Source organism: Oryctolagus cuniculus, chromosome 9 (genome assembly GCF_051225735.1).
Source record: "Oryctolagus cuniculus isolate XC-2025 breed Fujian yellow rabbit chromosome 9, ASM5122573v1, whole genome shotgun sequence".
Classification (NCBI taxonomy): domain Eukaryota; kingdom Metazoa; phylum Chordata; class Mammalia; order Lagomorpha; family Leporidae; genus Oryctolagus; species Oryctolagus cuniculus.
Genome location: NC_142875.1, coordinates 67,256,475 through 67,270,049, shown reverse-complemented (window position 1 = coordinate 67,270,049; position 13,575 = coordinate 67,256,475).

The window sequence follows — 13,575 nt, the reverse complement described above, 5'->3', positions numbered from 1 at the left end:
TCTAGGTCATATTTTTAAGCTCTGGGTAAGTATATCTACAGTCAGCCAACAGTGCTCCATCTCCACACTATTATTTTGTTCAAATTGCTGTCATCTCTTACCTGAATTATTACAATGCCTTCTACTGATTTTTCTGACCATCATCTTCCCCAACTCCCAGTTGATTTTCTACACCCTCCAGAGATTTCCCATTGCTATCATGATGAAATAAGAACGATCTTTTAACACCCTAATAAGACTTTTCACCATCCAAACTCATGACCTGGTCTCGGGGTATATCTTCAGCCTCATTTCTTACTTCTTAATCTTGCACTCTGCCTCTTAGCCTAATTAAATTACTTAGGCTGCTTAAAATATATCATTTTCTCTCTCACCTTTGGTTATATGTTGTTCTGTCTACCTGGAAGATGCTTTCTCTTTCTCTATAACTAGACTTCTACTGAATCCTTAACTCTCAGATTAAACATCATGTCCAAGAAGCCCTGTGTGCTTCCATATTAAAATGATTTTTATTTTTCCTACATAATAGTGTTTTTAGGTAGATAGTAAACTCCACAATAACAAGGACTGTGTCTCTCTTGCTTACCACTGTATCCCTACTCCATAACAATCACTTACTAAATATTTGATAAATGTGTGAATGCTCTACCATATGTCACTGGTGCTATTAGATGTTGGGGGTGGGGGCATCATGACTAATGGATGTACCTTTATCCTAATTGATGCATTCTGACCAGGCCTGTGGGAACAGAAGCTTCCCTTAGCAGGGATCATGGTCCTAACAGGCACGTTATGATTGACACGTTTAGCATTGTTAGCCAAAATTGAGTCTCTTTTTGGGAGCTGAAAAAGCTGACCCTGAATATGAAACGACCCCACAAAGTTGTGGGCCTCCCGTGAAGCAACCCTGTACCCTACAGACTGCCCTCTTCACTCCCATTGTAACGAGACCTGCAAGGTCTCAAGTGATGAGACCTCTGTCCCTCTCAGTTCGTCCTGGCTGCTCACCCTCTCACTGTGCTCCAGCGTTCTGGGTTCCTCCAGCACCTCCAGGTTATCCCCATGGTGGGGCCTTTGTACTTGCTGTGGAACTCTCTTCCCTAGATGGTCACACGGTGAGGTTCTCTTAGCCATTCCATGGGTCTTCTTAGCTAAAGCATCTCCCTCCTCAAGGAGGCCTCTGGCCACCCTCTGTTGTGTGGTGCCCACTTCTTCGTAACATTGACCTTAATGAACAGAATCTGGTGTATTCACCTGTTACCCTCTGGCTTTTCCATGAGAAGATAAGCTCCCTTCTGGAGCATTCTTGTTTGGCACGTTTTCTTCCCTCTCACCAGGATTACAACAGGGCTTAACATAACACTCACTCAATGAATATTCTGAACAAATGAATGTATGAACAGGAGGCATTGTGCTCAGAGTTGCGCACAAGATTTGTGTCTACCTAAACTCTCTTCATTTCTCCTCCAGGATATCCAGTTTCCTAAAGGAGACGCAAAGAAGGAGACAATCCACCAAATATATACCCGCTCTCCCTGAGAGGCTCCTGCACTGTCTGTCCTCCCCTGCAGACGCCTCCAGGATTCTTCATCCTTCCCCCGCCCACCTCCAACCTTGACCCTTTCTCCTGCTAGCCCAGGGCCCAGTCAGTCCCAGCAGCCTTCTTTCCTCCCTGTTTCTGGGGCCACCCTGAACCTACCCAGGTCTTAGGGTGCATGCCAAACAAACTGAAAGTATCCCAAGTGTGAAAAGTGGATGACTTAGAGTTTTATAATCCCTGGACTTCTCCCTGGGGATACAGTGTTAATTGACCAGTGCCTGAGGGTGTGCAAACAACCAATAAGGTATAGTTTGCAAACAGACTTCAATATGCACCTGTCAGAGTGGTCACTTGCCAAATGATGTTTGTTTTGTATAATTCCGCCTCTCCACATCTAAATCCACCATTCAGTGCTCCGTGGCCTTGGTGTCTAAACACTTGGAAGAGAACCACTGCCACTTCTAAAATCAAATTATCTCAACTTTCTTTGAAATTCTAAGGCCTTTGTTGAGGAACGCCACAGTAGACCTGCCAGAACCTGAGAAATACCTTTGGGGCACTTTGCACTGCGCATTGGCCCGGCAGGAGCATTGTGTACAAGCCGATCTTGGAAATGGACTGCCTGGTCATCCAGCAAATGAAGCATTCTATGTTTGTCTGGTTGAGAAGAGATAAAAAGCCTGGATCAGACAGAGTGAAATGTGGCCAACGTTTGGCAAAGGCTCGCCAGCGAAAAGAAAAGGTCTTCACAAAGAGCAGAGCAGGCAGTTTCAGATCTCCTAGGAGAGAGAATTTGGTGCCTGTAATTAGAAATTTTATATCAGGTGTTGGATTCACAAAATGGCCAGGCAGCTTTCTGGAAGCTTAACTGCTGAGGACAGGGAGTCACTGTTCACCGTTGTGTTGGGCTGCCCGAAGGGAATAACTGATGTGGAGGTTTGAGGACCAGACCTGGCTAGAGCCCAGCATGTCCAAGAGCAACATGTTATCCCAGAAGAGGCAAGGGCCAGGGCCCAGAGAATCTGCAAGGACAAAGGAGCTACTGTGCTGCTCTGACAAATGCCCAGAAACCTCCGCTAACCTCCTTGCTTTCACTCTAATGTTTAGCAGTAAAATCATTCCTGGGCCTTTCATGGGAAAATCTTCTAACCAGGGTCAGACTCAGATAACCTGAGTTTGGATGTATTTTAAAGCAAATGGGAAAAGGGGAAATCATGCTGATATAGTTATGGAGACTGCTAAGTGGGCTGGGAATTTGGAAGTTTTGAGGTGGATTCAATTCTTCATTTCCTGGCCTTTCAATATTTATCTCTGTGTCTCTTGAGGCGATCCAGTGAGTCATTTGCACACGGGGTCATGTGGTCCTTTCTGGATTGTGATAAACATTCAGAGACAAGGTTAAGGCCATCTGTGGAAAATGTTGCCAATTAATCAATATGATTTAGCTCGTAAAGTATTTTTCTAAATTAAATCAAATCCGTACCTATTTATCAAGCATCTGTCTATTGTGTTTCTGGCTAACACACAGAAACACGCAGAGTCAAAGCACAAGGAAATGAAAAGCAAAGGCAAAGTGGTAGCCTGGGGATTCCAGTCAATCTTTTCTGGATTTCTCCACCAAGTTAGAGACAGGAAGTGAACTAACTTAGTAACAACAAAGGAAACTTCATTCTGGGAAATCTCCCTTGATGTAGCCAACACAAATATTTTGATCTGGGAGAAAACAAAAGTTAAAATGAATTTAAAACTGACCTTTACGTTAAGATGCTAGATAAGTCTAACAATAAAAAAAAAAATACCAAGTCCTTTACTGCGTGGTAGGTAGTGGTTCCACAAAGTTAAAGAGACACGCATGACAAGCTTCAGGGCAAATTTCAACATGCATTATTCTATGACAATGGGCATTATGCTGTGCAAAAATTATTCCCTTGTCCTCAAACCTTTCTGTTTTTTAGTTGATGTTGAGAAATGTTAAAAGAAGAAGAATAAAAAAAGATTGTCTCTGAAGTTCATGAATTTGGCAAAGCAGTCGTGGATTCCTTGTCCATTGGAGGAAGAAATGTGGGCCGGGGGATGGGATCACTAGGTCGGCTTGCGTGGGTCACTTGGCCTTACTCCAGCAGCACTGAGCTACAGGTGCTGGCTGCGGGGAGCACTCAGCTTCCACCCTGACTGCCTGAATCCCAGAAGGCAAGTGGAAACCATCTTAGTCTGTTTTAGTACCGCAAGCTGGGTAATTTATTATGAATGGAATTTTCTGGCTCATGATTCTGGAGGCTAGGCAGCCCAAGGTCAAGGTGCTCCTGACTGGTGAGCACATCGGAATTAAAAAGTTGGGGTTGTAGGTTAAGCACTCTCTCTCTCTGGTACTCTCTCTCGCTCCTGCTTCCTCTCTCCTTGCCCATCTTCTGGCTCACCTCCAACATGTAGCCCAGCCAATTCCTGTCTGAAGAGTTTCTGTTTTCACCTCCTCCAGGAAGACTCCCCTGACTGCTGTTGTGTTGTTCAATGCCATAGGCCCAGCATTTATCCCCACTGCATAAACAGAGTTTAATGAACATTTGTTGGAAGAATAAATGAATCTATTAAAGGAAGCCAATGATGATGTCCACTTTCCTTTTGGATTACTGAGAAGTGGTAAGTTTTTAATGATGTCTGGAAATTTTGAGGGAGAAGAAGAGATTCCAGCTGGTGCCGTGGCTCACTAGGCTAATCCTCCGCCTTGCGGCGCCGGCACACCGGGTTCTAGTCCCGGTCGGGACACCGGATTCTGTCCCAGTTGCCCCTCTTCCAGGCCAGCTCTCTGCTGTGGCCAGGGAGTGCAGTGGAGGATGGCCCAAGTGCTTGGGCCCTGCACCCCATGGGAGACCAGGAGAAGCACCTGGCTCCTGGCTTCGGATCAGCGCGGTACGCTGGCCACAGTGCGCCAGCCGCGGCGGCCATTGGAGGGTGAACCAATGGCAAAGGAAGACCTTTCTCTCTCTCTCTCTCTCTCTCTCACTGTCCACTCTGCCTGTCAAAAAAAAAAAAAAAAAAAAAAGGAAAGAAAAGAAAAAAAAAAGAAAGATAGTGCCATATTTGATGATGAAAGGGCTGAGTAGAGGATAGAAAGAAGATGGCTGAGGTGGAGGGTGAGGTGAATGGTGGCCCAATGGCCCGGCAGGGATAGGGAACATGCGACCTGTGGGCCATATAAGGCTCATGAAATCATTTGGTCTGGCCCTGCTAGGGCAGCTGCAGGTGGGACTCAAAATTCAATAAATTTCTTGAAGGCTAATTTTGAAGTTGATAATTTTGTATGGCCTGCAAATGATGCTCTAAATATCCAAATGGCCTTTGACAGATAAAAGATTCCCCAACCCTGTGGCCTAGAGGGAAAGGACCTGGTGGGAGAAGGAGTAGGGGCCATTCCCGTGCAGAGCAGACAGCGGACCTGTGGGTGCAATGTGGGTGGACGGGCTGTTGAACATGATGGTAGCCATTTGTGGGAATCTTCTGGTCCGTTTTTTTTTTTTTTTTTCTCCAGTGAATCAAGTGAAGCAGAAGTTCGAATTGCGAGAGGATAGGGTAGGGGCCGGCACTGTGGTGCAGTGGGTTAATGCCCTGGCTTGAAGTGCTGGCATCCCATATGGGCACCAGTTTGAGTCCCGGCTGCTCCTCTTCTGGTCCAGCACTTCTATGGCCTGGGAAAGCAATGGAGGATGGCCCAAGTCCTTGGGCCCCTGCACCCACATGGGAGACCCAGAGGAGGCTCCTGGCTCCTGGCTCCTGGCTTCTGATCAGTGCAGCTCCAGCTGTTGTGGCCAACTGGGGAGTGAACCATCGGATGGAAGACGTCTCTCTCTCTCTCTCTCTCTCTCTCTCTCTCTGTCTCTCCTCTTGCTGTGTAACTCTTTCAAGTAAATAAATAAATCTTTTTTTTTTTTTGACAGGCAGAGTGGACAGTGAGAGAGAGAGACAGAGAGAAAGGTCTTCCTTTGCCGTTGGTTCACCCTCCAATGGCCACCGCGGCCAGTGCGCTGCGGCTGGCGCACCGCGCTGATCTGATGGCAGGAGCCAGGAGCCAGGTGCTTTTCCTGGTCTCCCATGGGGTGCAGGGCCCAAGCACCTGGGCCATCCTCCACTGCACTCCCTGGCCACAGCAGAGGGCTGGCCTGGAAGAGGGGCAACCGGGACAGAATCCGGCGCCCCGACCGGGACTAGAACCTGGTGTGCCGGCGCCGCTAGGCGGAGGATTAGCCTAGTGAGCCGCGGCGCCGGCCCAAATAAATCTTTTTTTTTTAAAAAAAGGAGAGAGAATGGGTCAAGGAGATTTTAGAGTGTGAAGAGAGGCAAGAGTGTGACATTGTGTTGAGGACAGCAAAGAGGGGTTGGGGCAGCACCGTATAGTCTGATTATTCTGTGGCATTAAGGGTGCAGCGGAGGTCTGGGGTTTAGAGCTGTGGCCGGTTGGGCAGGGACCAATTGACGAGTTCACCTGTTTCCAGACATGTTCAGCTGTGCTGGTACGGGCATATCATAGGAAAAAATGCATTTAGCCCAGGGCACGGTCCTGCCAAAGAGCTAAGACAAATCCTGATGGGGACAAGGAGCCCGCAGTTCGTATGTAAGGCAGTGATTACTGTGGGGAGCAAACCAGACTAGACTGAGTTACTGGAATTAAGACTTATTCTATGCATCTGCTCTCCCACAATATGGCGCTGGGAGAGAAGTAAACAGCTTCCGCACAGCTGCCTCTCACCAACTTGACAAGCTGCAGGACTTGCTACTGATTGGAGGAGAGCAGCGTACTCGGCGTGTGGGCAGCCGAGTTGGGATTGGCGGAGGAGGACTATAAAGGAGGAGAGAGACGGCATGCACCGGGAACATCTATGGGGAACATCTAAGGGAACCCGTGCAGCCCCCAGAGAGCCGGCCGGCGGTGTGCCGCTCCCCTGCGGAAGTGGGGAATGTGGCCAGGGGGAACTGCCCTTCCACGGAGGTGGAAGGGATAGTAGCCAACCCGGGAAGAACCAGCAGCAAACCCGGGGAGGGCCGAGCAGACAGAAAGAACAGCGCAGGGTCCTGTGTTGCTCCCCCACGAAGAGGGGGAGCGACATAATGGTGCCGTGACTCGGATGTGAAGCCTAGGCAGGGCTTAGTGTCGTTCCTCCACGAAGAGGGGGAGCGACAATTACAAAGCTCCTGAAGCCCGGCAACAAGCACTTTCTCTATGCCTGCACTTCTGCTACCATGGCCAAATGCCCCGGCCAAGACTGTGTAAGCAACAGCAATTCCTTCCCTCACAGTTCCGGAGGCCAAGGTCAAGGTATCAGAGGCCTTGCTCCTCAGTTTGCAGGTGTCCACCTTGTCATCCTGTCCTCCTTCTGCCTTTCCTCTTTGCCTCTGCCTCTTCTCCTAGAGACATCTGTCAGATTGGATTAGAGGCCCGCCCTGATTTTTTTTTTTTAACTTGATCACCTCTTCAAAATTTTCCAACTCTCTAATCTTTGGTCAAAGCTTTCAAACTTTTTGAATCCACAGTAAAAAAAAAAAAATGCACTTGACCTTTGACCTAGTGTACACATACACAATTACATGACAAAAATGTTCCTTCAGAGCAGCCACTGTGTTCCGATGTTGTAGGCATTTTCTGTTCTCTTTAAAAAAAATATTCAAAGAGATCTATTAGGCACTTATCAGCTAACAATTATGTAGCTGTGTGTAAGTAATCATGTAGTAATGTAAGCAGCTTATTTAACAAAAACTTGAGCTGTAAGGTTGGCAGGATAAAGGAGAGACAATCATTTTTCATCACAGAGGGGAGGAAGGAGATTTCTAAGCTGCATGGAGATGTGAAATGCATGCATACTGGTATTACTTAAGATATGGGAGCAAAAGATAGAAAACCAGTGAAAAATGTCCAGAGTGCCTACTTCTAGGGAGAGAGATGTGCTAGGATGGGGCCCAGGGCATAGGGGCTGAGATCAGTTCTTGTTTTTCTGAGAAACACAACTTGATTCTTAAATCAGGTGTGTACAGGCGGCCCTGTGCGCCCGTGTGTTTCACATCTGCACATTCACCTGAGGATGGAAAACACCCGGAAAAAAAAATGGTGCCTGTACTGAACACCCTTGACGCTATTCCCTAAGCAAGACAGCATAACCAAGATTCATGTTGTATTAGGCAGCCTAAGTCATCCAGGAGTGATTTGAAGTATATACGAGGATGTGTGTAGGTTCTAGGCAAATATTACACGTTTTTATAGAAGGCATTTGAGCTTCTGTAGAATTTAGTATCTGCCACCCCAGATATCAGAGATGACTATTTTGTTTGATGAAAATAAAACATAATATATTTTTTTAAAAGAGTCACACACAGAAATAAGGAAAAGCAGAGAGAGAGAGACAGAGAGAGAGAGAGACAGAGAGACAGAGAGACCGAGAGACAGAGAGACCGAGAGAGAGGTCTTCTATCTGCTGGTTCACTCCCCAATTGGCTGCAATGGCCAGAGCTGCGCCGATCTGAAGCCGGGAGCCAGGAGCTTCTTCGGGTCTTCCATGCAGGTGCAGGGGCCCAAGGCTTTGGACCATCTTCTACTGCTTTCCCAAACCATAACAGAGAGCTGGATTGGAAGTGGAGCAGCTGGGTCTCAAACCTGCACACTTATGGGATGCTGGCACTGCAGGCAGTGGCTTTACCCACTGTGCCACAGCACCAGCCCCGAAAATAAAACAATTTTTTAAAAAAGAAGACATGCATTCCATGTAACTCCCCAGCCTATTGACTCTTAGGGGAGTTTCTTGGTGGAGTTTCCTAGTGCCTCCTCCAAACCTCCACACCAACACTTGTAGTTACTTTTCCCCCGGAACTCTTGACTGTGCACTTGACCGAGAAAACATCTATGGCAGACAACCTCAATCCTTTCTCAGTATATGCGGAGACCTCTTTCCTTAAAACGAGCATCAGGATAATCAGTGATGACGAGCTGATCCCAGAGTCAGATCCGGGTTTAGATCCCAGCTTTGTCATTGACTGCATGACCACATGCATCTCATAACCACTCTACACACCGTCCCCCACCCTGAACGTCACCCCAGTTTCATTATCTGTAACAAAGGAATAGTAATGGCACTGAAATCTAGGAGTGTATGAAAATTAAGAGTTAATTTTTTTAATATACGTTTTTCATTTTATTTCAGGGAGAGGAAGAGAGAGAAAGAGGAAGGGGGGAGAGAGAGAAAGAAAGAGGAAGGGGGGGGGGGAGAGGTTCTCCTAATGCTCCCAACAGCTGGGGCTGCATCAGGCTGAACCCAGTCCCTCGGAACTTCATACTGATCTCCCATGTGGATGATGCGGACCCAGTACTTGTGCCGTCACTGGTGCCTTCTAAGCTGAGCATTACCAGGAAACTGTATGGGTCAGATGTGGAATGGTCAGGACTCCAGGTACTCCCCCATGGGGAGCAGGCTGCCAAAGCAGACACTTAACTCATGGGCCACATGCCTGCCTTGGAAGAATTAATATTTTTACAATGCTTAGAAAAGTTCCTGACCTGTTAAATAGATAAAATTTCATGAGGAGGTAGTATCCTTTTTTTTTTTTTTTTAAGTATTTGCTTATTTGGAAGTTTGAGGCACAGAGAGGGGCAGATACAGAGGAAGAGGCAGAGAGAGAAAGAGAGAGAGAGAGAGAGGAGAGCGCTCGTGCACATGTGAGAGAGTCTTCCATCTGCTGGTTCACTCCCCAAATGACTGCAAAAGCCAGAGCTGGGCCAGACCAAAGCCAGGAGCCAGGAGCTTCATCCATGTCTCCTACGTGGGTGCAGGAACCCATGAGCTTGGGCCATCTTGCCCTGCTTTCCCAGATGCATTAGCAGGGAGCTGGATTGGAAGTGGAGCAGCTGGGACTTGACCTGGTGTCATATGGGATGCTGGCACTGCAGGTGTCAGCTTTACCCACTATGCCTCAGTGCTGGCCCTGGTAGTATCCTTTCTTGAGAAAGTATTTAATACCCCATGTTATTTTATTTATTTATTATTTATTTATTTTGTTATTGTACAGGCAGAGTTAGACAGTGAGAGAGAGAGAGAGAGACAGAGAGAAAGGTCTTCCTTCCGTTGGTTCACCCCACAAATGGCCACCACGACCGGCGCTGCGCTGATCTGAAGCCAGGAGCCAGGTGCTTTTTCCTGGTCTCCCATGCGGGTGCAGGAGCCCAAACACTTGGGCCATCCTCCACTGCCTTCCTGGGCCACAGCAGAGAGTTGGACTGGAAGAGGAGCAACCAGGACTAGAACTCCGCTGCTGGTGGAGGGTTAACCAAGTGAGCCCCAGCGCCGGCCCCAGCCCCATGTTACCATGAATTCAGTAATGTCATATAAACCAACTGGCATTTTAGCACACCAAGACATGCACAATTTGCAGACAGCACATCTGTGGGAGATGCTAAAGTTGTACAATTGGCCCTCTGTTTATGTGGACTCCACAGGTATGGATTCAACTGACCATAGAAGAAAAATATTTTGTGGAATTGCTTCTGTACTGAACATGGGCAGACTTTTTTCCTTGCCATTATCACCTAAACAAAATAGCACAGCAACTCTCTACATAGCACTTACATTGTACTGGGTATTATAAGTAACCTAGAGATGAATTTCAAGTATACGAGAGGATTGGATAGGCTATTTGCAAATACTGCACTCTTTTATGTAAAGGATTTGAGCATCCTTGGATTTTGGTAACCATGGAGATACTGAGAGATGCTGTACTCATCAGTCTACAGAGACCATTCAATGTGCCTGTGAATTTTGCAATAAATCTGAGGAGTTCTGGGGTTCACAGTGCACACACCCAGTCCATACATTGTTCCTGAATGTTTGCCAGGTAGCACCCACTAGTGCCATTTGAAACCGATTAGAATCCACCCAAGATTTTCCTTGGAAGCTACATTAATACACCAATATGATATTCTCCCTCTCCCCACCAGAAATGTGGCCCAACGTTACCCAGTAAACAAAATCAACACATACTGCACGAGTTTGGCACCCTGGAAATTCAACGTAAGAAATTATTGACTAGAGTGCTGGGAGGCATGCTTAGAATGCAATTATAATTGGGGAAGCATACATTTAATTTACTACATGACTTTGCTATGACTTGACATTTTGATCTCCTAAAATTTTTTTGCATTTTATTTGAAAGAGATACAGACAGACAGAGACAGAAAGAATCATCTTTTTTCTTCTGGTTTACTTCCCAAAAGGCAACAGTAAGTGCTGGGTCCAGCTAAATCTTGAAGTCCAAAGCTCAGACCAGGTCTCCCACGTGGGTGGCAGGAACCCAAGTACTTGAACCATCACCTGCTTCCTTTAAGAATCTGCTTTGGCAGGAAGATGGATCAGAAGCAGATGAGCCAGGACTTGAGTGGGACCTGGGTGTCCCAGGTGGCAACTTAACTGCTGTGCCAAACAGCCCATCCCTTGCCTGAGAATTGACTGTCTGAACAGAGGGGCTGGACAAGAGCAGAAAGGAGAGACCACTAGACAACAGAAGGCATCCATGGGTTTCTTATACTCTCTAGAGAAGAAGACTCCCTGAGCCATGAACACAAATATTACAATCTCTGTAGTACAAATATCCGTCCACAGTGGAGACGCACAATCTCGGGACTGCATCATCAATTTTTTTTGTATCTGTCTTTGTTCTCATCCAAGTCACTAAGCAACACTTTGGTGATGATTTGGCTTCTTGTATAGGTTTATGTGGGAAAAAACTCCCATTGTAAGCCCCTAAGTTAGCATTCTGGATCCTGCAGCAGTTGCTATTAGATAACTTATTTTTTTAACTTTTATCTAATATATATAAATTTCAAAAGTACAACTTTTGGATTATAGCGGTTTTCCCTCCATAACCTCCCTCCCACCCATGACTATCCCATCTCCCACTCCCTCTCCCATTCCACCCCTCATTAACATTCATTTTTAACTATCTTTATGTACAGAAGATCAACTTAGTATATACTAAATGAAGATTGCAACAGTTTGCACCCACACAGATACACAAAGTATAAAGTACTGTTTGAATACTAGTTTTACTGTTAATTCGAATAGTACAACACATTAAGGCAGAGGTCCTATATGGGGAGCAAGTGCACAGTGACTCCCATTGTTGATTTAACAACTGACACTCTTATTTATGATGTCAGTAATCACCTGAGGATCTTGTCATGAGCTGCCAAGGCTATGGAAGCCTTTTGAATCCACAAACTCTGACCTTATTTAGACAAGGCCATAATCAAAGTGGAAGTTCTCTCCTCCCTTCAGAGAAAGGTACCTCCTTCTTTGATGGCCCGTTCTTTCTGCTGGTATCTCACTCACAAATATCTTTCATTTAGGTCATTTTTTTGCCACAGTGTCCTGGCTTCCCATGCCTGTGAAACTCTCATGGGCTTTTTAGCCAGATCCGAATGCCTTAAGGGCTGATTCTGAGACCAGAGTGCTGTTTAAGGCATCTGCGTTTCTATGAGTCTGCTGTGTATCCTGCTTCCCATGTTGGATTGTTCTCTCCTTTTTAATTCTATCAGTTAGTATTAGCAGACACTGGTCTTGTTTATGTGATCCCTTTGACTCTTAATGCTATCTTTATGATCAATTATGAACTGAAACTGATCACTTTGACTAGTAGGATGGCATTGGTACATGCCACCTTAAAGGGATTGATTTGAAATCCCATGGCAAGTTTCTAGCTCTACCATTAGTTGGTAAGTCCGAGTGAGCATGTGCCAAACTGTACATCTCCTCCCTCTCTTATTCCCACTCTTACATTTAACAGGGATCACTTTTCAGTTAAATTTAAACACCTAAGAATAATTGTGTGTTAATTAAAGAGTTCAACCAATAGTATTAAGTAGAACAAAAAAAAAAATACTAAAAGGAATAAAATAGTAAGCTGTTCCTCAACAGTCAGGACTAGGGCTGAGCAAGTCACCATTTCTCATAGTGTCCATTTCACTTCAACAGGTTTCCTCTTTGGTGCTTGGTTAGTTGTCACCAATCAGGGAGAGCAAGTGGTATTTGTCCCTTTGGGACTGGCTTATTTCACTCAGCATGATGTGTTCCAGAATCATCCATTTTGGTGCAAATGACTGGATTTCATTTTTTTTTTGTTTGTTTGTTTGTTTTTTTATTGCTGTATAGTATTCTCTAGAGTACATGTCCCATAATTTCTTTATCCAGTCTACGGTTGATGGGCATTTGGGTTGATTCCATGCCTTAGCTATTGTGACTGGAGCTCCAATAAACATAAAGGTGCAGACAGCTTTTTTGTTTGCCAATTTAAATTCCTTTGGGTAAATTCCAAGGAGTGGGATGGCTAGGTTGTATGGTAGGGTTATATTCAGGTTTCTGAGGAATCTCCAGACTGCCTTCCATAGTGGCTTGACCAGTTTGCATTCCCACCAACAGTGGGTTAGTGTCCCTTTTCCCCCACATCCTCGCCAGCATCTGTTGTTGGTAGATTTCTGTATGTTAGCCATTCTAACCAGGGTGAGGTGAAACCTCATTGTGGTTTTGATTTGCATTTCCCTGGCTATCAGAGAATTTATTGAACATGAGTCCTTGAAGGAATTGTCAGCTCTGGGCATTCAGGAGCAGGAGTCAGCTCACACCTCCCAAGACAGGCCAGAGGACAAGACTCTGGAAGGAAGGGGCCGCAGGTGCTACTGCCCACTCTCGGCTGATGTCTGTGGATGCCGCTCCATCTCCTCTTTCACAACAGCAGGAAGGCTCAGCAGAGAACCCCCACTCCTAGCAGGGTTGAAATTTGGGTTTTTCTGGTAGAGAACGTCCCCTACTACAATTGCTCTCCCCACTTATGATCTGGAATGTGTACCACACACTGAGACATATGTAGTGAAGGATGGATTATAAAAACCATGGAAGCAGGCCAGCGCTGTGGCTCACTAGGCTAATCCTCCACCTAGTGGCGCCAGCACACCGGGTTCTAGTCCCGGTCAGGGCGCCGGATTCTGTCCCGGTTGCCCCTCTTCCAGGCCA